This window comes from Microtus ochrogaster, chromosome 15, assembly GCF_000317375.1.
Source record: "Microtus ochrogaster isolate Prairie Vole_2 chromosome 15, MicOch1.0, whole genome shotgun sequence".
In the NCBI taxonomy this organism is placed as follows: domain Eukaryota; kingdom Metazoa; phylum Chordata; class Mammalia; order Rodentia; family Cricetidae; genus Microtus; species Microtus ochrogaster.
This window is the reverse complement of record NC_022017.1, coordinates 537,042-563,434: the sequence shown is the minus strand read 5'-3', so window position 1 is coordinate 563,434 and position 26,393 is coordinate 537,042. Positions and strand designations below refer to the sequence as shown.

Below are 26,393 nucleotides of genomic sequence, written 5' to 3'. Positions count from 1 at the left end.
GTATGTGTAGGAAAAGCATCTCCTAGACTCTTTCAGGACCAGTATGTGTAGGAAAAGCACCTCCTAGCCTCTTTCTTCATATTCTCTGGCATTAGCTCTATTTAAACAGGTATAAAAAAACTAGGCCAGCAGACACCATTGCGGGGACAATACCCAAGACTCCTAAGGCTCTGATTTCATTTAGTTATCTAAAAGGCAAACTCTGTCTTTAGATTACTGTCCTCCTCAAAGCTCATTCCCATCTTTTTTTCTCATAATTTCTGTAATTCTCACAGTAGTATGCACACCGAATTTACATGGCAAAGAAATAACCCTACTCCATGATGGTTTGAGGACAATGCAGAAGTGCTCTCATCGCAGTGAAAAGTCTGTTCATTCAGAGTGGCCAGAGACCATCGCACAGGGCACTGCTGAGTACTGAGCATATTTTTGCACTACTGTCTAACCATATGTAGGTTCTTCTCTTTAATTAAATCCTGGGAATCTGCATTCAACTTTTTTTTTTTTTTTTGAGAAAGGGTGAGGGAAATTAGGTAAACACTGAGCTTTTGGCCAGCACTAGATATTGGAGGACGTCCTGGGACATCAGTCATTCGTAGCATGTTCTCTTCCTCCCTTTCAGTGGTTTTGGTGCTGAGGGTTTGGGAAGAGGTCTGTTATGAAGGAAATGAGGGTTTGGCTTTGGCAATTTAGTTTGGTCCCTTGGAAAAGAAACCAGAATGCTGCGTTGGGTTGTGTGTTATTTTTCTTTGAATACCCACAGTGTGCCAAGAAACATAATGGAAGCTGTTGTAAGCTTTTACTGAGCTCAGAGTTCAACAGTGTGGAGGATCCTTCAGAGGAGAGCTGAGACCCAGGTTCAGGAATAAGACCCCCAGTTGTGAGGAGGCTTTATGAGTGATCCAGTGTGTGGCTTACTCACACTAAATAAAGATGGCAATAGATTCAGAATTGGGAGTCAAGCTCAAGAATCAGTGAGTAATAGCAGTAGTGGGGGAAAAGTTGCCTCATCTAGGAAGAGAGTAGGGATAAATAATTGTGTCAAGAGAGTTCAAAGGGGTTAAGTTTTTGTGAGTTTAAAGATGACAATTTTTATTTGTTGGTAAAGTTTTCTGAAGAAACAAGGGTGTATGTTTCTAATGGGGACAATGTCTGTGTAGCATGCCTGTCTAGTGCTTAGAGCATTGACTCACAGATGCTTTGAATGGCCTGCCTTCCTCATTGGTCACTGTCTCACTTCTTGTCCTAGACTGTTGCAGTGTTTGATTGTTCTATGACCTTTACATCCTAGATCACAACAATCCTGAATCTTTGTCTCCAGGATTGCTCTGCCTTGTGATTGTCCCAGAGTGAAGGAGTTCTCCCTACACAGCTGCAGCTGGCTCCAGAATGACCACGGGTAGCCTTAATCTGCCCTTTGTCTTCTGCACCTTTTGTTCAACATATGTAAATCATGTCTGGAGTTTCCTAAGGGTACAGAGCCTAAAAGAACTTGGTTGGGAAAAATCTGGCACATGTGATATTTCTTTTTTTTCTTTTCTTTTTTTTTATTGATTTTATTAAGCTATACATTTTTCTCTGCTCCCCTCCCTGCTTCTCCCCTCCCCATCAACCCTTTCCCATGGTCCATGTGCTCCCAATTTACTCAGGAGATCTTGTCTTTTTCTATTTCCCATGTAGATTAGATCCACATATGCCTCTCTTAGGGTTCTCATTGTTTTCTAGGTTGTCTGGGATTGTGATTTGTAGGCTGGTTTTCTTTGCTTTATGTTTAAAAACCACTTGTGAGTGAGTAATATGATATTTGTCTTTCTGGGTTACTTCACTCAATATGACAATTTCTAGATCCATCCATTTGCCTGCAAATTTCAAGATGTCATTATTCTTTTCTGCAGAGTAGTACTTCATTGTGTAAATGTACCACGTTTTCCTTATTCATTCTTCATTGAGAGGCATTTAGGTTGTTTCCACGTTCTGGCTATGACAAACAATACTGTTATGAACATAGTTGAGCACATGTCCTTGTGCTATGATTGAGCATCCTTTGGATATATACCCAAAAGTGGTATTACTGGGTCTTGAAAAAGGTTGTTTCCTAATTTTCTGAGAAATTGCCATACAGATATCCAAAGGGTTGTACCAGCTTGCACTTCTATCAGCAACACAGAAGTGTTCCCTTTACCCCACATCCTCTCCAGCATAAGTTGTCATCAGTGTTTTTGGTCTTGTCTATTCTTACAGGTGTAAGATGGAATCTCAGAGTTGTTTTGATTTGCATTTCTCTGATGACTAAAGATGTTGAACATTTCTTCAAGTGTCTTTCAGCCATTTTAGATTCCTCTGTTGAGAGTTCTCTGTTTAGGTCTGTACTCCATTTTTTAATTAGGTCATTTGTTCTTTTGATGACCAATTTCTTGAGTTCTTTTTATATTTTGGAGATCATACCTCTGTCTGATGTGGGGTTAGTGAAGGTCTTTTCCCATTCTATAGGTTGGCGTTTTTGTCTTGTTGACCATGTTCTTTGCTTTACAGAAGCTTTTCAGTTTCAGGAAGTTCCATTTATTAATTATTTCTCTCAGTGTCTGTGCTACTGGGGTTATATTTAGGAAGTGGTCTTCTGTGCCAATGCATTCAAGTGTATTTCCCACTTTCTCTTCTTTGATGTTCAGTGTGGCTGGCTTTATGTTGAGGTCTTTAATCCATTTGGACTTGAGTTTTGTTCATGGTGATAGATATGGGTCTATTTTCATTCTTCTACATGCTGATATCCAGTTATGCCAGCATCATTTGTTAAATATGTTTTCTTTTTTTCCATTTTATATTTTTTTGCTTCTTTGTCAAAAATCAGGTGCTTGTCGGTGTGTGAATTAATTGGGTCTACGATTCTTTTCCATTGGTCCTCCTGTCTGCTTTTATGCCAATACCAGTCTGTTTTCAGTACTATAGCTCTGTAGTAGAGTTTGAAGTCAGATTGTGATGCCTCCAGAAGTTCTTTTATTGTACAGTATTGTTTTGGCTATCCTGGGTTTTTTGCTTTTGCATATGAAGTTGAGTACCATTTTTTTGAGGTCTGTGAAGAATTTTTGCTAGGATTTTGATGGGGGATTGCACTGAATCTGCAGAGTGCTTTTGGTAAGATTGTCATTTTTACTATGGTAATTCTACGTACCCAAGAACATGGGACATCTTTCCACTTTCTGGTGTCTTCTTCAATTTCTTTCTTCAAAGATTTAAAGTTCTTATCATACAATTCTTCCACTTGTTTGGATAGAGTTACTCTGAGATATTTTATGCTATTTGTGGCTATTGTGAAGGGTGATGTTCCTCTGATTTTTTTCTCAGCCCATTTATTATCTGTGTAAAGGAGGGCTACTGATTTTTTTTGAGTTAATCTTGTATTCTGCCAGACAAATCTGGCACACTGTGATATTTCTTTAATCAAGAACTTATATTTGGCATTGTCCCTTTGGAAGCTTAGTTAGGATGCTTTGGGTATATGGAAATCAACTTGCTAAAGGTGCAGTTTGGAGAATAATAAAAAAGGCCATTGGCAAAGGGAGGGTATCTCCTCTCTCTGAGAGGCTGAGTCCCCCTGCTGCTAGAAAGGCTAAATTCATCCTTAAAGTGCTCTCTGTGTTCTTCCACCAACTCACATGAACCCACACCCATTCTACAAGGGAAATCTCACTTTCACTTAGAAAATTTTGGTCAAGTCATTATTTTTATAATGAACTCTGAATCCTCAACCTGGATGTGGGTTCTTATGGGTTTGTAGAAGAAGACAGAGGACACTTTAAGGATGATTTTAGTTAACTCCCAGCCTGTCAAGCGCTGACCCCTCCCTGGGGGTGTTCAGAACTATTCCCACAGGCTATTTAGGCTCACTTTGGAAAAAGGAACACGTGGTTTTGGGTTTGCATGGGCTCCTTCACCCACCATGCTGTCTCAGTCCACTCAAGAGCGTTGCATTTATTAAACATGGGCATTTTAATTTGGTCTAATCTGGTTTGATTGGAGTTCTTTGCATTGGCAGAGTGGCTTTTTTAAAGATTAAACCAAACAGTTAGTAAAGTCCCAAACTTGTGGATAGTAGTTAGAAGAGAACTAGACAACAATACCCAGATAGGAAGATAAACCACCAGGTTACATAAGACTCAGAAGTCAACCCTAAAATCCCCAGCAAATGCTGCTCAGGAAACAATGCACACGAGCATGAAAACCCAGCTGAAGTCAGAGGAGCTTTCCTTAGTTAGTTTGGGGTGCAGGACATGCAGTGAGGTCAGAAGGGACAGGCATGAACAGCTGAGCCTAGTAACTGTTATAATTTTAAAAACAGTGGGCAGGTTGGAGCCAAGAGACCCCCTGGTGAGTGAGAGAGAGAGACACTAGGTAGACAGTACTCACTTGGGTAAAGGATTTTATTGGGGAAGGGAGGAGGAGAGCAGAGAGAGAAAGAGGCTCAGTGTGGTCTCATGGGAAGAGAGAGAGAGCGAGAGAGTGATGAGAGAAAGAGAGTGAGAGAGAGAAGATGAAAAAGAGAGAAAGCAGGCAGTATTCCACCTTTTAAAGGAATAGGCTCAGCACATGTGCACAGAGACCACACAGCAGGCCAAGGTACTGCCTGCATACTGGGCATGCACGTGCAGGGGTGACACACTCTGCCTGGTCTCCAAGGGGGCAGGCCAGATATGCTTGAATGCCAACAGTAACTATAGATCCAGACTGCCATGGTTCTTACTTGGGAGCAGAATCCTTGGGAATAGGCTAAGAACTAAGCAGAGAAGGGACAAGAGAGAAGAGAAATAGGGAAAAAAGTGTAAAAGTAGGGAAAGGGCAGAGCCAGCAAACCTCAAGAAGCAAGCTGCCAAGTATTTCTTTTAAAATTAAAAGAAAATATGTGTATGATTGTTTGGCCTGCATGTGCATGTATATATGATTACCGCATGCTTGCAGTACCTGTAGAAGCCAGAAGAGGATATTGGATCTCTTGGATCCAAGTGATTGTGAGCTGCAATGTGAGTTCTGGGAACTTAGCCTGGGTGGTCTACCAGAGCAGCAGGTGCTCTTAACAATGAAGCCATCTCTCCATTTAACATTATAGGATGACAACAAAAGAGAGAGTTCTGTGTGGTTACAGAAACTACTCTGAGGAGCTGGGAAATGACTCAGTTATAAAGAGAAAGAAGGATCCCTAGAGCTTGCCAGCCAGCCAGCCTGTCCAAAACAGTGAGTTTCGGTGAGAGACCCTTTCTGAAAATAAAATGCAGAGCAAGATATTGAATTTTAACATCTAGTCGCTACAGGAACATGAATGTATCTTTACACATACGCATAGACAGAAGATAAAAATATTTAAAATATTTCTTTTTTAAAATTTTATTTATTTTACATACCAATCACTGTTCCCCTTCCCTCCTCTCCTCTTGTTCCCTCCCCTCACCTCCCATTTATCCTTCTTCAATCCACTCACTCAGTCTCCATTCAGAAGGGGTAAAGCCTTCCATGGGAGTAAACAAAGCATGGTTTGTTGAGGCAGGACCAAATTCCTCCCCCTTGCATTAAGCCTGAGCAAGACATTCCACCATAGGGGATAGGTTCCAAAGAGCCAACTCATGCATCAGGACAGGTCCTGGTCCCACTGTTAGGGGTCCCACAAAAGACCAAGCTATACAACTGTCACCCAGTTACTGTCAGTTATCTGCTGTCAACAAGTACCCATGGTGCTATGATCTATTTCAGTGCAGGCTACATGTCAGGAGCCATTCCCCCCCCCCCAAATTATTATAGGAACCATCGCCCTGGGGAGTCTGCAGAGAACCCCACACCCCCAATTGTATTGAGAACTGTTCTATTGACAGAGCCTACCCCACACCCAATTATCTGTTAATAGAGAACTATCTGTTAGCGGAACCTGCCCCACACTCCAATTATCTAGAGAACTAGGTGTGTCAACTTGTGACTTCCTGGCTGAGGAATCATGACCTGACCTTTCGTAACCTCCTGGCCTACGTGACCAATGTGAACCACGCAGCAAGAGCCCAGGCCCCTGTGCCCCCCCAATTCCTTATCCTATATAAGCTGTAACCCTGTCTCTAATAAAGAGAGGCTCTGACAAACCTAGCATGGCCTCCTTCCTCTCTCTCTGCCCATATCTTCCAGATAGTGCCTCTCCAGGACGCTGGAATTACTGAACTGCCAGGTGGGTTACAACCCCTAGACTGAGTAACCCACCAAGGCGGTCTACAGCTACAGAAGAACAGGTGTCATTTGTGCTATTGATTACATATGGATGTTGCTGAAAGGGGGTGACTTTTCTATCAAGCACTTCTTACTGCATGTGTCTAGACTACCACAAGTTCCATTTTTAACAACATCTTCACAACTAATCTTTTTTTTCAGAGTGGATCAATTGTAAATCTATTCTGTCATATAATTAAGTTAGTCCTTAAGTTGGTGATCCTTTTTTTAAGCACAACAAAATAAAATATAATAAGATAAGCAAAAACTATTATATTGAGGATGGACCAGGCAACTAAATAGAAGGAAAAGAGCCCAAGAGAAAGCTCAAGAATCAGAGACTCACTCATTTATACACTCATGAGCCCCATAAAAAGACTAATCTGAAAACTATGCTATATACATTGAGGATCTGGTGCAGAGCCAGGCGCTTGCTGTTTCAGTCTCTGTGAATTCAAGTGAGCCTTGCTTAGTTGATTCAAAGGCCCTTGCTCTCCTGGTGTCCTCCATCCTTCTGGCTCTTACATTTTTCTTGCCTCCTCTTCTGTGAGGTTCCCTGAGCTCTGAGGGGATGGTTTTGATGAGACTCTCTCTCCATGCAAGGTCTGGCTATTGTCTTTGTATCTGTTCCCATCTGCTGCAGGAGGAAGCTTTTCTGATGATGACTGAATAAGGCACAGATCTGTGAGTACAGCAGAAAATCATTAGGAGTCATTTTGTTGATTATTATTTTTTTAGACAAGTAGTGTTTGGTTTTACCCTAGGTCACTGGGCTGTCTAGTCTCTGGCTCTTGGTTACCCAAGTCTATCAGGTATGGGTTCCTTCTCGTAGAATGAGCCCTTAAGTCAAATCAGATATTGGTTGCCTAGTCCCACAAGTTCTGTGCCATTATTGCCCTCACATATTTTGCAGGTAGAACAGATTGTAAGACAAAGATTTTGTAGCTGGGTTGGTGTCCACATTTCTCCTTTGGTGGCTTGTAGAATACCTTTCCATACCAAAGACACTAGAACTTAGGGGTGAAGGCTCCATATGGGTGCCAGCTTGACTTCATGTTCAGTGAGTTGTGTGGATATTGTCCTCAGCAATAGGGCCCTGATGTCAGCTTGTAGGGAACAACCCATTGTCTTAGCAACAGCCTGGGTTGTTTGGATATTTCCACAGGACTCCCTTGGCCAACAACTTAGTTGAATGTAACCCAGTCCTGGTACCAGAAGCCTCAAATGGTGACAAGAAATGGCCAGATGAGACTCTATCTCCTGTTATCAGGAGACCTGATTAGGATCACTTTCATATATTGTAAGAAATTTTCACTGCACTAGGTTCCCATATCATCCTCCATTTCCCCTCAATCACAGCCATCTCTCCCCACATCCACTTTTCAACCATATCTTCTCTTCCTGCTTGATTCTCCCCTTCTCTGTTCCCCCCATGTTTAGCCCACCGTTAAGTCTATTCTATTTCCCTATTCCCAGGAGATCCATGTGTCCCCCCTAGTACATTCCTCTAACCTCTTGGTAGCTAAGAATTATAGGTTGGTTATCATTTCTTTAATGGCTAATATTCACATATAACTGAATGGGTATGGCTTACCTCATGAAGGATGATTTTTTTTCTTGTTCTCTCTACTTTCCTGTAAATTTCATGATGTCATTTTTTCACATCTGAGTAATATTCCATTGTGTAAATGTCATTGAGATGGAGATATTCCTCAATCACGGACTTGGATTTCTTCTCCACCTCATCCTCAGAGAGTGCAGCCTTTGGAGGGCTCACTGGTGGGAGAGTGGCTTCCTGCTTCACAGGATCCTGACCACGATCCTCTGTGAGGCTAGCTGCCTTGTGCAGTCCCTTAGGCTGGGAAGGCTGCTCTACTCTGCTCCTCCACTTCCTTGCTAAAACTTTGCTTGGTGGCTGGTGTTCTGGAACGATCAAGTCGGTTCCCACAGCCACCTCCCCCATTCACTTTGCTGTAGTCGGTCTCCCCGTCCCCAGCTTTCTTACCTCGTTCCTGGCTTAAGCTACTCCTCTGTACAACATGCCTGTTATCTGTGTTTTCTGTAGGTAATGCTTGTTGAAGAGCAGAAAAGTGATTCAAGGTACTAGTAGCTGGATGAGTGGCTTCTGATGCTGTGTCTGAGGGCTTGGTCCCTGAGCCCCCACTGCTGCCCTTGCCCCAACTCAGTTGCTCTCCTGGTGCAAAGAGTTGCTTGTTAGAATCAATGGAACCAGGTTTTGTGATCTTGGTGAGCCATGAGGTGTCAATGGGATGGCTGCCTTTGCTGATGGGGACAGTATTCCAGCCATGATCACCCACAAGTGAAAGGCCACGGCTGGAGGGCCACCCCTGTTGACTGAGTTTTCTGTCCTCCCGGTTCCCACAGTCGCTAAGTCCCAAAGAAATCACACAGAGGCCTACATTAACTATAAACTGATTGGCTCATTAGCTCAGGCTTCTTATTAACTCTTATAACTTATATTAGCCCATTATTCTTGCCTATGCTAGTCACATGGCTTGGAACCTTTTTCAGCAAGGCAATTGCTTCTTGCTTCTTCTGTGGTGGGCTCACTACTGCAGAAAGAGCTTCCTTCTTCCTAGAATACTCCTGTTCTCATTGACCTGCCTCTATCTCCTGTCTGGTTGTCCTGCCTATACTTCATGCCTGGCTACTGACCAATCAGCGTTTATTTAAAATATAATTGTCAGAATACAATTGTCCCACACCATACCCTGACACTTGTTGCTGCCCTTGGCCTTGAGCTGCTGCACTTTGATATGTTCTCAGTGTTCTTCCATCTCAGCTTCCTTGTGGATCTGATCAACAGTCTTGGGACCATGACACCCAATTGCTCTGCTGCAGATCCAGTACATCCTGCAGCATAAAACAGATACGAGATGAGGTCTTCTTTTCTTTAATGACTTTTTCCATTTGGTTGAATTACTGATTCATTCGAGGCTTGGCTTTTGCAAAGTCCAGGTCTTTGCCAATAGTGGTGAGGAGGTGGCAGAGGCATTCCAGGGACTCTTCATCATGGTTCTTAGGTAGTTTGACCACACAATCATACGTTATTGTTTCTGTTAACATCTTCAGCTTGAATAACTCTCCAATGAACTTGATATTCCCTAAATAGCATTGCTGAGCTATGTCCCGGGCTTCTTCTAGTTCTTCTTTCAGGCGACCCCGTTCTGCTGTAGCAGCTTCATCCATCTCTTTTTATTTTTTCAAAAACATCATCATCTTTGTCTTTCTCAATTTCCTTCTGTCATTGATTTAATAACAGTTTTCGAAAATTCACAGTCACTGTTGGCTTTTCTGTAGTGGGCACTTTCAGAACCATGAGGCAGTGGCACATGTTGGCATAAGCCACTGAGAAGTTGGGCTCTGAAATGGCTTTCTCAATGATGATATCAACAACTTCTTTGAGGTATTCCTCATGTGAATGGCCAGCTGTGTCACCTGCTCCATCAGCTGCTGGAACATCTGGGGTGTCAGCTTGTTCAGGATGGAGCACACCCTGTGAAACAGTTTCTGGATTTTGCTTCCATCAGCACCCTCTTCCTCTCAATCCTTATCAGCTGCAGTCCTTTTGAACTGGGTTTCCAAGCCTTCTCTGCTTTGTTCAGTTTTATGTCTTCAGTCATGATGACTGAGGAAATGATCTTGTGTGTTTCCTTTCGTGGGCCTTGCTGAGAGTGACTGCGGCCCTAGGGATAGCTCCCCACCTGGCCCCACCCCTTGGGGGCCCATGGTTGTTGAGGGTTGGTCAGCCAAGGTTGGCAAAAGATGGAGTGAAATGTGGGCTGCAGTTTATGCCAGGTAGCCTGGAGGGATCCAGCTGCTGAAGTGGTGTTTTATTGGCCTTGTCCAGTACCACATCAGTGATATGGGGCAGTCGTTCTGGTTTCTGCGTACTGGCAAAGATGAATTGAGAGCCGAGCAGGAATTCCCAGTCATAACGCTTCTTTCTTTGAATGTTCAGAGGCTTCCACTGATCCGACTTGTACTTCTGCTCCCTAGGCTGGACGTTCTCAGCATTGTGGATTTTGTCTTCCTTAGAGTCTCAGGTTCCATCTGCTTCCTCAGGCTGTGGGGCACAGTGCTGCCCTCAGACTCTGGGCTTGGGTTGATGCTTGTGGGAGGCTGATTCTCTACCTCTGGTACTGCTGGTCCATCTCCTTGAAGGTCTCTAGAAGGTCACCACAGCCTCCTTCTTATTTAGCTCTTTAATTTTCTGCCTCCTCTTTGTCACAGATACTGCCACTTGGGTGGCTGCTGCCACCTCTAAATTTTTGAGACAACTGGGCAGGGACAGGAGTGCCGTCAAGGGGGAGCTCCTCAGCTCCCTTCTCACTCTCAGCTTCCCCGCCCTCCTCTTCTTCCTCCTCTTCTTCCTCCTGAGCAGAAGTATCTGAAGGAGCCACAGGTGGAGTGGCAGAGAGAGTGGTGGTTGATGCCATGGATGAAACCTCCTTGACCTGTTCCTCTGGCTCACTGACTGGGTCACAGCTTAGCTCCACAGCTGGTGGTGGTGAGGGGGCTCCACTGAGCAGTTCCTCAGGCTAGGCAGTTGGAGCAATGGGCACAGGTGATTCAGATGCACAAACTAAAAGAGGGGGGAGAAGCTGGCTCTGTGCTTGACTCCACCTCTGGTTCCAGATCCTTGGATGGGACCATGCCAGTGGGCTCATGAGTTTCCGCCCTGTGAGGTGCCACGGACGCGGAAACCTGGAGAGGACTGGAAGAGAACCAGATTCTGGAATGGGTTTGCTGAGTGTCACTTCTACTTCCAGTATGGGTTCAGCAAGAGTGGGTTCTGGAGAGAGGCAATATGGCTCCCCAGTTTCACAAGAGATGCGGGTAGATTCTTCTACAGACATTTGTATCATCCCCGTTGTCATAGTGTCCCCAGGAATGGAGAGGACTCCAAGATTAGACTCAGACCCTGGCTCCAAAATTGGGCGTGGTGATGAGGTTGGAGAAGGTGATGAGGGCTGAGATTCTGTGCCAGGGCTGTGCTCTGGGCTAGGCAGTTCTGCTACCCCCCAATAGCTGCTTATCTGGCCGGATAATGACAGCAACCCAAGGCAACTCCCCATTGGGCTGAGGCTCCAGGCCTCCTTCCATCTGGGGAAGTGTGGAGGCAGTGCAGGCCCCAGACATGATCTCTTCTGTGCTATCCTTCCGCGCTTGGTTTGGTTCTCAGATTTGGATAGTTTTCCAGTCCTTCTTAGGGGCAATCTGGGGCGGCTGGTTCATCAGAACTGGGGCAGGAGCCACACCAGCAGGAAACTGCTGCACACCTTGGGCTGGATAATAGGCACCAGCATAGGTCCCAAACTCGGTAGGGCTTGCACCGGGATAGAAGCCTGGAGCCCCTGGCTGCACAGGGTACTGTTGTTGGGACAACATATGCGGAACGCCCCTGTCCAGGGATATAATAGGCTCCTTGGGAGGCTGAATAGGAGATCTGGGAAGGGGTCATCATTACTTGGGATCCAGCAGGGTAGACATGGGTAGCTGGGCCAGGACGGGCAGGGGCTGCACTCTGTACTTGGGAGGCTGCACTGCTCGGGGGGCTGGGCCCGGCTAGGGTAGAAGTGTTGGCGGGCTGAGAAGGCGTGAACATTTGTGGCGTGCTAAAGCCCACCAGGGCAGTCTGCCCCGGGAGAAACGCTGGCTGTGGGAGTCTAGGGGACCTGGTTGGTGGGGGGGCTGTGGGCTGAGAAGCTTTGTTTATTTCATTTGGTGCCACATCAGGGTCCCCCCAGCACCCTCTCGGTTAAGAATAAGTCCACAGTGCGGCCTACAGGTTCTGGGCATCCGATGGCCTAGGGCTGGGAGATGAGGGGTATCAATCTGGCTCCATGAGGCCCAAGCCAACCAGATCGGAAAATCCAGGTCTCGCTGGCACCAGGCGGATCACAAATGAAGCCGGCTGCCTCGGCAGTGGTGTCCCCACCCCCTACCCGGGGATACCGGGTTCGGAGCCTGCCGGGGCACTCTCACGGGGCCGGAGAGGCCTGAGACCGCCCGGGAATACAAGCCAGGAAGGGCGCGAATTTGGCCGCACCAGCAGGGCGGGCGGCGACGGCGCGGAGCCGGCTCGGGGCTCCTCCCTGCCTGCCGCCGCCTCCCTGCCCTGGGCAACAGTGCCAAAGAACAAAGTGTCACTTCCCGGTGGCCGCCCGGGACCCGCAGGGGGTGGGGGAGGCGGGTGGCGGGTTTGCGCCGCGGAGGGGGCTGAGAGAGGGGGGGGAAAGGAAAGAGAGAGAGAGAGAGAGAGAGAGAGAAGAAGAGGGAGGGGTATGGGGGGAGAGGGGGGAGAGAGGGGAGGAGAGGGGAGAGGCCTGGTGAGTTTTATGTCAGCATTTATAGTAAAAGAGACCATGCCTAAGTGGGATGGTATCTTATAGGCTATTGGCTGAATGAGTTCCCACGATATTTTCCCATTCTGTAGGCTGCTTCTTGGTGTCATCTGACTTATGAAGCTTTTCAGTTTCATGAGGTTCCATTTATTAATTGTTGATCTAAGTGTCTGTGCTATTGGTGTTTTGTTAGCTTTTGTGTCAATTGTTTAAAGCTATTCACTACTTTGTCTTCTATTAGATTCTGTGTATCTGGTTTTATCCACTTTTTTGATCCACTTGGACTTGAGTTTTGTTCAGGGCAATAAATATGGGTCATTTGCATTCTTCTACATGCAAACATCCAATTAGATGACCACCATTTGTTGAAGATAGTTTCTTTTTTTTTTATTGTGTATGTCTGGCTTCTTTATCAAAAATCAGTTGTCAATAGATGGATGAACTTATGTTTGTGTCTTCAATACCATTTCATTCACCCACCTGTCTGTGTTTTACGGCAATACCATGTGGCTTTTACTACTAAAGTTCTATAGTACTTTGAGATCAGGGATGGTGACACCTCCAGCAGTTCTTTTATAGTTCTGGATTGTTTTAGGTATCCTAGATTTTTTTGTTTTTCCATATGAAGTTGAGAGTTGTCCTTACAAGGTCTATAAAGAATTGCATTGGAATTTTGATGAGGATTTCATTGAATCTGTAAATTGCTTTTGGCAAGATGGCCATTTTTACTCTGTTAATTCTACCAGTCCATGAGCATGGGAGATCTTTCCATCAACTCATATCGTCTTCAATTTCTTTCGTCAAATCCTTGAAGTTTTTGTCATTCAAGTCTTTCACTTACTTGGCTAGAGTCACCACAAGATACTTTATATTATTTGAGGCCATTGTGAAAGGTGTTGTCTTCCTAATTTCTTCTTTTTTCTTTTTTGTTTATTCTTCCCTCATCTATTATATCCCTTTCCCTTTTCTCCTCCCCTCCCCTCCCCCATCTCCTTTCTGCCCCAGATCCCCTTCCCTTTCCCTTCTCATGGGTATTAATGCAACATGGCACACAGTCTATTTGTCATTTGTACATAGGAGGGCAACTGATTTTTTTTCAGTTGATATTGTATCCAGTCACTTTGTAAAACTGTTTATTATCTGTTGGAGTTCCCTGGTAGAAATTTTAGGGTCATTTATGTATACTGTCAAATTATCTACAAATAAAGATAATTTGGCTTCTTCCGTTCCAATTTGTATTCCCTTGATTTTTAATTGTCTTTGCTCTAGCTGGAACTTCAAGTACTGTATTGACTAGATATAGAGAAGGTGGACAGCCTTGTTTGTTCTTGATTTTTTTTGGAATAATTTTGGGTTTCTCTCCATTTAATTTGATGCTGGGTATAGGCCTTCTGTAAATTGCCTTTATTATCTTTTTGTATGTCCCTTGTATCCCTGACATTTGATAAATGACATTTGATAAATGTCTCCAGGACATTTATCAAAAAGGGGCTTGGATTTTGTCAGTGGGATGAAACCTACTTGATCATCTTTTTGACATGTTATTGGATTTTGTTTGCAAGTATTTTATTGAGTATTTTTGTCTCTATGTTCATAAGGGAAACTGGTTCTATAATTCTCTTTCTTTGTTGGGTCTATATATGGTTTTGGTATCAGGGTGACTATGACCTCAAAACTGAATTGGGCCATGTTCCTTCTGTTTCTATTTTCTGAATAAATTTGAGGAATATTTTGTGTTAGCTCTTCTTTTAAAGACTAGTAGAATTCTGCTCTAAAATCATCTGGTCCTAGGCTTTTTTTTTCTTGGTAGAGTTTTAATGACTGTTTCTATTATACTAGGGGTTATTGGTGAAAACCAACTTCTAGAAACATTTCCCTAATTACAGTACATTTGTACAAGAATGGGCCCACTCAATACCCAGATTTGAATAGTGGAGGGACTCTGGGGGCTGTGCTGTTTGCTGCTGATAGGGGAGTCATGTACCCACTGGTGATACCGCTGCATTCCAGTGGATAGTTTCTATCCAATGTCCAGATGCTCCATGCTAAATTAAATGGATTTTAAAACAAAACCTGAGATTATGGATCTGGGAAGGGGACTGGGTGGGATGACAATTGTGGTGCTGGATAGACATGGAGGGAGCCAAGAGAAGGGTTATGTAGAGGTAATCAAAATACTTTATGTACCTGTATGAAATTATATTAGAACAAAATTAATCAATTAAAATGATCGAAAGCTCAGCACTCGGGCAGCAGAGACAGGCAGATCTTTGTGAGTTCAAGGCCAGCCTGGAGTAAAAAAAATGATCCAAAGCTACAAACTGAATGACATTCTCATTGACTTGAGGAAATAAACCTAGAGTGACCAACACCAAGATACAGTATAAAGAGTTGCTGAACTTTAAAATAAAATAATAAGCCTTTGGTCTATTAGGTAAAACTAATAAGCAACCTAAAGGAAAATTAATATATGAAAGATACACATGAGATCCAGGTGGTGGTGGTGCAAACCTTTGATCCCATCATTCATGAGGCAGAGTCAGGTGGATATCTGTGAGTTTGAGGCCAACTTGGTCTACAGAGTCAGTTCCAGAACAATCAAGACTACACAGAGAAACCTTGTCTTAAAAAACCCAAACCAAAACCAAAACAAGATGCAGATAATGACTATTAATGTGATATTCCTAAGAAATCTGATAGAGGAAGAGATTCAGACAAGATAACAAAAATAGGAAGGCAGGCAGGAGAGAGAGGGGGTAGAGAGGAAGAGAGAACTAATACAAGGGCAGATCAGGTGCTCATTAAAAATAGCGACATATGGAAGTGAAATGAAAGAAAAACCCGAAAGGGAAGAATAGCATGAGATGGCTGTAGATTTAATGTAGAGGTAGAGCTAGGACAATTAGGGAATGTTAAGTTTAAATTCCTCGTTACTAGGAATCTGCCACCACTGATATAATAAGCCAGTCAAACCGAATCAATAAATCCAGGTTTATTTTGAACACAACATTCCTGGGTGTCCCAAAGGAAAGTTGAGGAGACCATGTGTTTGTTCTCAGGGGGCAGTTTAAATACCCTGTGGGAATGGTCTTGAGCATCTCTGTGGAGGGGTCATCATTTGGAGGGCGTTCTCAGGGCGGAGTCTGAGCAGCTTTCTCAGGGTGGGATCTGGACTGAGGCAGCTCCAGGGGAGCTGAACATTCTAGACTCTTTGAATGTATGGATGCCAGGGGTACATGCTGTTCTGAGTATGGAGGCATACTCAGATAGTGTGATTTTTAACTGTTATGTGTATATTCTGAATATACTGAACAGGCGACAGTAGCTTCTGCATCATTTCCTGTGTCCTTGTGGACCAGGATTCTGAATGTGAATGACTTTAACAGAGACAAATCAACAAGTACCACAAGTTTTCTCTTATATGGTGGACCCATATTAAAAAAGATGTGAAAATAAATGCAAAATAAGGTACACTAAAAAAAAGACACGAAATTTCCTTGAAATGATTGGAAATATTAATATGAATTTATGAAGTATTTTTAATTAATATTGGGTTTCATCATAGTATCTTCTCATAAAGTATTTTAATCTTATAGAATATGTATGTGAACTAATGGTACAGCCTATTGCTAAAGACAATACCTACATAATTCATTGAGTACAGAAAGTTGAGCTGTTGTCTATCTAGAGCCTTCACTCCTACTGGAAGGAACTCTGCATGCTATCTGAGGATAAAAGTAAACAGCAATAGAGCTACAAACCCTTTGATTTGCAGTGAGAACTTGCCTGAAAGACCCACTGTTAGAATAGTATCAGAAAGCCTGTGGGATTAGCCAACCAATATCTTATTGGATGTAAGGTCCACTCAATGAGATGGACTCCATACCAGACACTGTACTGTTTAGTCAATGTTGGAGCCCACAAGTATTATATAATAAATGTACAGTTGAGAGAAAAATTGACAGATCATCAGGAGTATATACTCCATATGGAGAACTTGATTTAGACCTTTGGGAAAACTTGTCTTTTGGACAGTCAGTTCTGTAGAAACCACCTTCAAAATGGGATTCATTCCCAAAGTACCTCAGCAGTGTAACTCCCTCCTGTACAGGCAGCAGAATGACCTTCCATGGGCCTTAGAGCAATAACATTCACTCTTTGTTCTAATAATCAGATCTACATAAAGTCAGTCTTCCACAATTATCTTTGCTAACAGACCATGTAGGAATTTCTAAAGATAGGAAGACAGCGTGCCTGCCCTTACTGACAAATAGGTCTGGGCATCCCTAAAGCTGGTTATCACAAAAGAGATTGGGGTGAGGGGAGTGGGTGAGTCCAGGGTTCAGTGATGTCTAGTGATCTTATCTAATGTTTTGGAATGTTAGGTATTTCTGCTTGGATGTTACCCTTCCTGGGTAGTGTCACTTTTTTTTCTGGAGTACTGCCTTGCTGGGTCCTACCTTTTTTTTTTTAATGATTCTGAGATGCATGCTGAGACCATAGTCTGTGTGGGTTATAAAGACTGGAAACCTCATGGGAAGGGGGACAGCAGGCACAGTGAGAACAATAGGAACAGCAAAGAATGAGGAACAGTATGGCCATTAGAGAGGCAATATAAAGAATAAATGAGACGTGATAAAAAGATTTGTGTTGGAGTGGAAGGTCTTTATGACTATGTGCTGCTTATATTGGTTAATGAATAAAGAAACTGGCTTGACCTATAGAAAGGTAGAAGGAAGGTGGAGTCAGAGAGAAGCCGTGGAGCTGCCAGAGATAGACATTGGGAACTTTACCTGGTAAGCCATAGCCACATGGTGATATGCAGATTAATAGAAATGGGTTAAATTAATATAAGAGTTAGCCAATAAGAAGCTAGAGCAAATGGGCCAAGCAGTGATTTAATTAACACAGCTTCTGTGTGATCATTTCTGGTCTAAGCTAGCTGGGTGGCCAGGAACCAACAAGTGGCCTCCTTTACATGAGTTAATTTATTTTGTTTTTACCCCTTTAGTCAGATTTTTGCCTGCTATAGTGATTTTTTTTTCTGAACCCTGGGAGGTTTAATGAGCTTAATGCCAAAATAAACCTTAATAGGTCAAGAACCTGCATGGATCTGGGGGAAATCAAATACTACATTCTGCTAAAGGAATAGTCATAAAATGACTACTAACAACATTCTGCTATATTCATAGATTAGTATCTTACTCAGCCACCATCAGAGAAGCTTCCTCCTGCAGTAGTTGGGAACAAAAACCGTGCCAGGGCCCACAGTTATGAGTCTGTTCCACCTTGACTAACAGTCAGAGAGTGTGAGCTTATTCTTCAAAGATGCTGACAACAGGTGTTACTCCAAACAAATTATCCTGACCTAAGATGTAGATCTTGGTGTTTTGGATATTAAGATGGCCCATAAAGATGGATCCACTCCACCTTGACCAAAGATCTGAGAATTCAAGTCTATTCCTGCTCCTTCACGGAGATTGGCAGAAGGTTCTAGGGAGTAGCTGCTCCTTTGGAGTGAAGTATATAAGCATATGAAAAATAATCACAGGTGGATTCAGAATTCAGTGTTCACTGAATGTCTTTCCTGGTTCTGTGTTTCTGTCTTTTATTCCTCTCAGATCTCTTTTCCTTTTGCTTAATATTTCTAATCCTCACACCTCTACTCTGGAATGTCCAAATTCTGTTGAGGCTAGACCCCAACAAAACAGAGACACACACAATACAGGGTGCAGAGTATGAGAGACATTAGAACACAATATCTCCATCAATCTCTCCCTTCACAGCTCTATGATAGAATAGACAGAAAGATTGATATGCCTCCATCAGATCTCTCCCCCCAGGGCTCAAGAACCCTGAGGAAGAGGAGGCAGAAAGATTGTAAGAGTCAGAGAGGAATAAGGACACCCAGGAAACAGGCATTACAGATACAGGACTGACAAATGCATGAGCTTACAGAGACTATGGCAGCATGCGTAGGACCTGCACACGTCTAAACCAAATGGGAGTGCCAGTGCTGAGAGAGGTAGACACAAATCCTCATCCCTAATCCAGAAACTGTATCCAACTTAGGTGTCTCACCAGAATCTCGACAAGTATGCAGATCCCTCTTAAGGATATACCTCAAGAACAATGGGAGATGGCCAACACAAAATGAACTTAATGACATTTTTGGACATTCTTTGTCTTATAATGCTTTTTGTGGGCACTATATTTATTTTATTTCTCCTTACAGATCTTTTGTGTATATATTATAGTTTCCAGTGTTGTGTTTTTATGGGATTTTTGTGTGAGAAACCTTGTATGTGTCTGTATGTGTTTCTTGTGCTTTTTTTGTTTTTTTTTCTTCTGTTTGTTTCTTCTTATTCTGATTTGTTTGTTTCTCTTTTATATTATAATTATTTTTAGATGCCTGTTTGTATGCTAATGAAGCATGAAAGAAAGGGTATAGATTTGAATGGGTGGGAAAATATGGAAGATATGGGAGGATTTGTGGTATGGGAAACTATGATCAGAATATATTGTATTAAATAAACCTATTTTCAATTTAAAAATATGTGTGTTCACATTGATCTCCATGTGCACACTCATGGAACCATGCACCCATGATACTGGATTGAGGTGTTGATTTTTTTTTGGTCATAAAAAGAAGTCAGGTGTTTTGAAGGAATGATCAGTTTCAGGTCTGGAGCATGGATGAAGTTATACAAATTTTTAGTGTCCACTTCAGAAGCACTTAGGACCACACTCAAAGAAGTTTCTTCTGGCTAAAGTTGGGATTCTGGGTGTTTCCAGAGGAAGTGTAATTCATTTCCTTTTTCCCCTTGTGGTTTAGGGATTGAATTTAAGACTTCATGTGCATAGGTGAGGGTTCTCTTCCAGTGAAGACACCCTCACTTCCCTTTTCAGTTATTTTCTTTTACATTTAAAATTTAATATGATGTATCTATGCATGTGTCTATGTGTATGAGCGGAGTTACAGGAGTTACAGGAGTCAGCTGCTGGGTGTGGGGTGCTGGGAACTGAATTCTGCTCGGTGGGAAGAGCCTTTGTTGCTTTTCATTTTGAGACAAAGTGTCCTTAAATTGCCTGGACTAACCTTGGCTGATGCTGTAGCTCCAGAAGAGTTTGAATTTACAATCTTATCAATGTCTCCTACTTAGCAGGGATTACAGACCTCTGCCCATGAGTTTGACTTGATTCACTGTCTTTTAAACTGGTAAGTAAAGGGAAATAGCTGAGTAGTTATTTTCTAAACTTCTTAAGTATTTTTTATTTTTTCTCGTTTATTAAACATAGATTCTTTTCTTACACAATATAACCTGAATACCATTTCCCCTTCCTCTACTCCTCCCAGTTCCTCGCCACCTCTTTGCCCATGCAGATCCACTCCCTTTCTGCCTTTCACTAGAAAAGAATAGGCTTCTAAGACATAACAAACATAAAAAAATAAAATATACTAAGATAAAATAAAAATTATTGTATCAAAGTTAAACAAGCCAAGCCGACAGAAAATAAAAGAGCCCCAGGAGCAGGCACAAGAATCAGAGACCCACTTGTTCACAGATTCAGGAGCTCCATAAAAGTATTAAAGTGAAAGCTGTAGTGTGTCTGCAAGGAACCTGGTGCAGATCCATACAGGCCCTGTGATTGCTGAATCAGTCTCCTAGTCTATGAGTTTTCCAAACAGTTATTTTGATATGCATAATTACACATAGCTACCATTAAAAAAATGTAACAGTAGTATTTAAGGAAATGTTCTTCTAGAAATAAGTTCCAACTGAATAACTGTATCCCCAATACCACCACTTTGAAACCCCCGTCAATTAATATTTAGATACTGGATGTCAATAACTGTAGCATCACATGCATGAAGCAAAGCACAAATAAAAAACTCCCTGGGTAGGTGTTATGTGCTTATTGGTGAAATGATAGTTTGTCCTCTGTGATCTTACTAAAAAGTGTGAACATGAAACTGATTTATCTTGGATTACAGGCATCAGTTTGCCAAAACCTAGAAAAGAAGGAACGATGTGACAGTGAGTCATAAATCCAGAAGCATCCAAATATAGACCTTCAAGCATGGTGCAGGACAAAAATCCATCGATAGTCCAAACACATGTTTCATAGATGCATTGACTCACTTTCAAGCATAAATAATCAATAGGTAAAAGAGGCTATTTTCTTTCTTTTTTTAAAAAAATAATTTAATTTTATTTTATGTACATTGGTGTTTTGCCTACATGTATATCTGTGTCATATCTCCTGGAACTGAAGTTATAGACAGTTGTGAGTTGCCATGTGGTGCTGGGAATTGAACCTGGGTCCTCTATAAGAGCACCTAATGCTCTTAACCTCTGTGCCATCTCTCTAGCTCGCAAGGTCCTTTTCTTTTCTTTGTTTATTTCCTTTCTTTTCTTTTCCTTTCCTTTTCCTTCTTTTCTTCTTCCTTTTTTTCAAGACATGCTTTCTCTGTAGCTTTGGAGTCTGTCCTGGAACCCCCTCTATAGACCAGGCTTGTCTCGAACTCACAGAGATCTGCCTGTCTCTGTCTCCCAAGTGCTGGGATTAAAGCTGTGCACAACCACTGCCTTTGGCTAAGACAGGTTTCTTTTGACCTACATCATTTTGTGGGAAGCTATGTGTTGCCTGCTTGTTTATCTGTAGACCACATAAGAGCAAATGAGACCTATATAAGAGTGTCCCCAAGCAATAACTTCAGAGTTATACGGCCTTACAATTTTTAAAAATTTAATACATGAATACCTATATACATATTTATAACATTACAGGGATTTGAAATAAATAACATATTTTTAAAGCCTTCACTAATAGAATTTACAATGGAAACAATTTAAAAAATTTAGTGATAGAAACACTAGCAGAATTGATAATAATATTGTAAATTATTTCTAAATAAAAATATTGATAAGATAAGCCTCGGTTTCTCAGAAAATTGGGAATCAATCTACCTCAAGACCTAGTTATATCATTCTTGGGCATATACCCAAAGAATGCTCAACCATACCACAAGCACATTTGTTCAAATATGTTCATAGCAGCATTATTCATAGTATTTAGAACGTGGAAACAATCTAGATGCCCCTCAACTGAAGAATGGATAAGGAAAATGTGGTAACTTTACTTGGTAGTAAAAAACAATGACAATGAAATGATGCATTGACAGGAAGAAAAATGAATGGAAGGGAATTTTTAGATGAAAAGAGATGAAAAATAATTACAAACTGTGGTGTCCAGGGAGTCACATTGGGGGGGCAACACCATAAACAAACAGCAGATTAGGTAAAGGGTAGTGATCGTTCTTGTTGGGATGAAAGGAGTTATGACTGACACAGAGTCCTTGGAGGAGCTTTAAAAGTGACCAGCACAGGTTATGGTGTGTCATGGTGCAGATGTGTTGTTTGTGAGCACCACCTCTGTCCAAGGAGGCCAGAAGAAGAAGAAGACAAATCCCTTGGAACTAGACTTAGGAAGCTGTGAACCTTTCAGGTCGGGACTGAGAACCAATCTTGGATCCTTGGGAAGAGTGTCAAGGGCTCTTGACTGCTCAGCCAATTCTCCAAGTCTACATATGGATATCTACTTTAAATAGCTTTTTAAGTATCATTTATTCTTTCTGACTTTTGGTCTCTGTGTATTGTTTTTCAATAAAATATTAAAGTAAGCATAGCCCTTTCCTAGAAAGCTGTGCTGCTCAGATGCTAGCCTGTTTGCATTCTTGTGCACTCCATTCTAAGCAGTAATGGACCCAGACAGGTCAATGCCATGTTTTCACACCACGATTTTGTACGACTGCTGCTTTTACCAGGAATAATTCTTCTAGGTCCAAAGCTGGTCCTGGGCCCAGGTTGGCTGGCTCCCTTACAGCATACTTTTCCTCTTTATAATTCTAATTCATTCAGATATCCATCTTCCTGACTCTGTTGCCATTTCTTGTTTGATGTGTTTTGAGCTGCTACCTGCTGTTCAAAACTGAAGAGTGATGTGGGAGTGTCATATATCAATCTGTTGATTTCATTGGTTAAGAAATAAAGAAACTGCTTGGCTGGCCCTCATAGGTTAAAACATAGGTGGGAGGAGTAAACAGAACAGAATGCTGGGAGGAAGAGGAAGTGAGCTCAGACTCGACAGCTCTCCTCTCGGGGGCAGATGCCTCAGAGAGACACCATGCTCCCCGCTCCCGGGAAGATGCATGCGATGAAGCTCCAACCCAGGATGGACATAGGCTAGAATCTTTCTTGGTAAGACCGGTGCTACAGTTTATTAGAGATGGGTTGATCGGGATATCAGAATTAGCCAGTAAGGGCTAATGCTAATGGGCCAAACAGTGTTTAACAGAATACAGTTTCCGTGTAATTATTTTGGGTAAAGCTAGCCGTGGGGGCGGCTGGGTGCCGGGGATGCAGCCTGCTGCTCCTACTACTACAAAAGAGTCTTTCTTGCTACATTTTTCAGAGATTCCCGTCTTCTTTTAGGGCTTTGGCATTTTAGACGCTGATCTTTGGCATTGCTCATTGTCCTCTTGGCAGTCAAAGTTTTAATTTTCTTTGTCTTGACCTTAGGCAATGTCATCTGTATTCTGGCCTTCTCTCAGTCTAACCATGAAACACTTAGAAAGAATGGTGAATCCAAGAGAATGTCAAGAAACTAGACATTAAAATTTTAAATAATCCAATTTAAAAAATGGAGCACTGAACTAAACAGAGAATTCTCAACAGAAGAAGTTCAAATGGCCAAAAGACACTTAAGGTCATGCTCAACCTCCTTAGCAATCAGGGAAATGGAAATCAAAACAACCTTGAGATACCATCTTATACCTGTCAGAATGGCTAAAATCAAAAATACCAATGATAACCCATGCTGGAGAGGATGTGAAGTAAGGGGAACACTCATCTATTGCTGGTGGGAATACAAACTTGTACAAGCACTTTGGAAATCAGTGTGGCGGTTTCTCAGGAAACTGGGAGTCAACCTACCTCAGGATCCAGCAATTCCACTCTTGGGAATATACCCAAGAGATGCCCAATCATATTTCAAAAGCATTTGTTCAGCTATGTTCAGAACAGCATTATTTGTAATAGCCAGATCCTGAAAACAACCTAGATGCCCCTCAATGGAAGAATGGATAAAGAAAGTGTGGCACATCTACACATTAGAGTACTACTCAGCAGTAAAAACAATGACATCTTGAATTTTGCATGCAAATGTATGGAAATAGAAAACACTATCCTAAGTGAGATAACTCAGACCAAAAAATATGAATATGTATGTACTCACTTATTAGTGGATGCTAGCCATAAACAAAGGGCATTGAGCCTATAGTTCGTGATCCTAGAGAACCTAAGTAATAAGGTGAAACCAAAGAAAAATATATATAGATCCTCCTGGAAATTGGAAGCAGACAAGATTGCCAGGCAAAAGTTGGGAGCATGGGGTTGGGGTGGGGTGGGGGGAAGGGGAGAAGGAAAGAGAGAAGTGAGAAGGGGGGAGTGTTGGGGATAGCTTAGGGGAGTGGGATCATTGAGATGGAGGAAGGATGGATATGGGAGCAGAGAAAAAGATGTCTTAATTAAAGGAATCATTGTGGGGTTGGCAAGAGGCTTGACTCTAGAGGGGTTTCCATGTGTCCATGGGGACGACCCCAGCTAGGGCCCTGGCAGTTGAGGAGAGAGTGCTTGAACTGGCCTTGTCCCATAGTCAGATTGATGACTATCTTGAACCATAGAACCTTTGTCTGGTGACAGATGGAGACAGAGACAGAGACCCATATCATAGCACTGGACTGAGCTCCCAAGGTCCAGTTGAAGAGCAGAAGGAGGGAGAATATGAAAAAGTAAGTAAGGACCATGAGGGGTTGGTCCACCCACTGAGACAGTGTGCCTGAACTAATGGGAGCTCACAAAATCCAGCTGGATTGGGACTGAACGAGCATGGGATCAAACTGGACCCTCTAAATGTGGCTGATAATTGAGGTAGACTGAGAAGCCAATGATAATGGCACTGGGATTTGTCTCTACTGCATGTACTGACTTTTTTGGATCCTAGTCTAGTTTGGATGCATACCTTTCTAAGCCTGGATGGAGGGGGAGGGCCTTGAACTTCTCACAGGGCAGGGTATCCTGCCCTCTCTTAGGACTGGAGGGGTGGGGAAGGGTTAGTATGGGAGCAAAAGAAGTGGGAGGAGGGGAAGAAGTGGAAATTTTGAATGGTATTATTTATGAAGTAATAAAAAATTATCAGAAAAAAAATTGTAAAATCCAGAGGAAGAGTAGAGTCTAATAATTCTTTGAATCTTGGCTACCCTTGTCTGTCATGGTAAATTCTGGGCCAACTAGTACTACTACAGTGAGAACCAGTCAAGAAACCAAACCAAACCAAAACCAAAACCATAAAATCTATGTGGTCACATTCAATAAGTCTTAGGCTCTTTTTCTGAAAGCCAGGTGGCTCTCAGGTTACACTCATAGAAATTACATAGTTTTAAGCATACAGATTGACTACCTGGCTGGTCTTGACTTTGGCTCCTCTCCTTAGAGGAGACAGGGAGCTGACCAGGCTGAAAGTATCTAACTTTGGATGCACTTGGAAAGAGAACTGCAGATGTCAGAAAGACTGGTCCTGGACATTTGCCAATTTTCAGTACTTTTATATATGGAAGCTTTCTATCGCACAAAGGAAATGAAACATAGAGACAAGTTATTGTTGGGAAACATTTAATGTGGAAAACGCAGGCCTTTTTCAATTGTGTCACTGGAATTAAACCATGACTTTCCAAATGTGTTCTGGCTGTGCTGTTGATCCTCCTGTTTGCTTTACCACTAAACTTGAAAGATACTCTCTAGACAAAACCTGACCTTGTGACTTCTGATTGGTCACTGTGTGCATGATCTCTGAAAAAAATGCCTTGCTTTGTGCAAGAAACTGGAGGTTCTTTTTGCTCTTCAGCTTCAAGCATGAAGTTCTTGGTACTCCTTGTGTTGACCTTGGAAAGAGTAAAGATTTTTGCCTGAGCCTAAGTTTTGAGTATTGCATGTAAAGATTGGATTTGGCTTATGGATTATTAGAATTCTGACCCTTCTTGTCCTTGCGTACACTCTTGGAACATCTATTTATTTACTGACCATCATAGCTTGAATTTAAGCTGTGCTTGGGTTTTTAAATTCCATATGGTATTCTTTTCTGTTCTACACTTTATTTGCAAATATGTTGCTAATCTCAGTTAACTCTTTTGGAAAGCAATCAAAGATTCATGCCAGGAAACACACAAAAATGAATGTGTTCTAGGTTTTCACATTCCCTGCATCTCCTTGCCCTCTTTGTGTCTCTCAGGACTAAGATTTTGTGAAAATCTGCACCGTTGGTCCCTCAGCGTCATATCATTTCTTTTTCTTTTTAAGAACACGACAGTTTCTTCATGTAAGATAATATGGTGCTGGTGATTCTGGCTACCCTTCTTCTTTTCCCTGTCATGTCCATTTTTCCTTCATAGCCTCATGTTCCTCAACTTGTATGTGAATGAGTCTCCAACATCAGAGAAAATCAAGATCCCTGGTTGTAAAGTTCATTTGAGTCTAGAAAACATGGTTTAGGATCAAAACCCAGTGCCAGAGTCGTGGCGGAGAGGCGCGCAGTCGCAGCAGAGAGAGGCGCAGCGCTGCAATCAAAAATAGGCTTTGGGGAGAGCAGTGAGTGCCTGCCTACCGGGCAGGCCTCAGGGTCCCCTGTAAGGGAGCCCAGGCACCTTCAGCTCCTGCGCCAGGCTTCCTG

The 26,393-nt window shown here is 42.5% G+C and overlaps 1 pseudogene; it reads right to left on the bottom strand.

Annotated features, from left to right (window-relative positions):
• Positions 1-7,912: 7,912 nt before the first annotated feature.
• LOC101994495 overlaps positions 7,913-26,393 on the bottom strand; it is an 80,405-nt pseudogene continuing 61,924 nt past the window's right edge.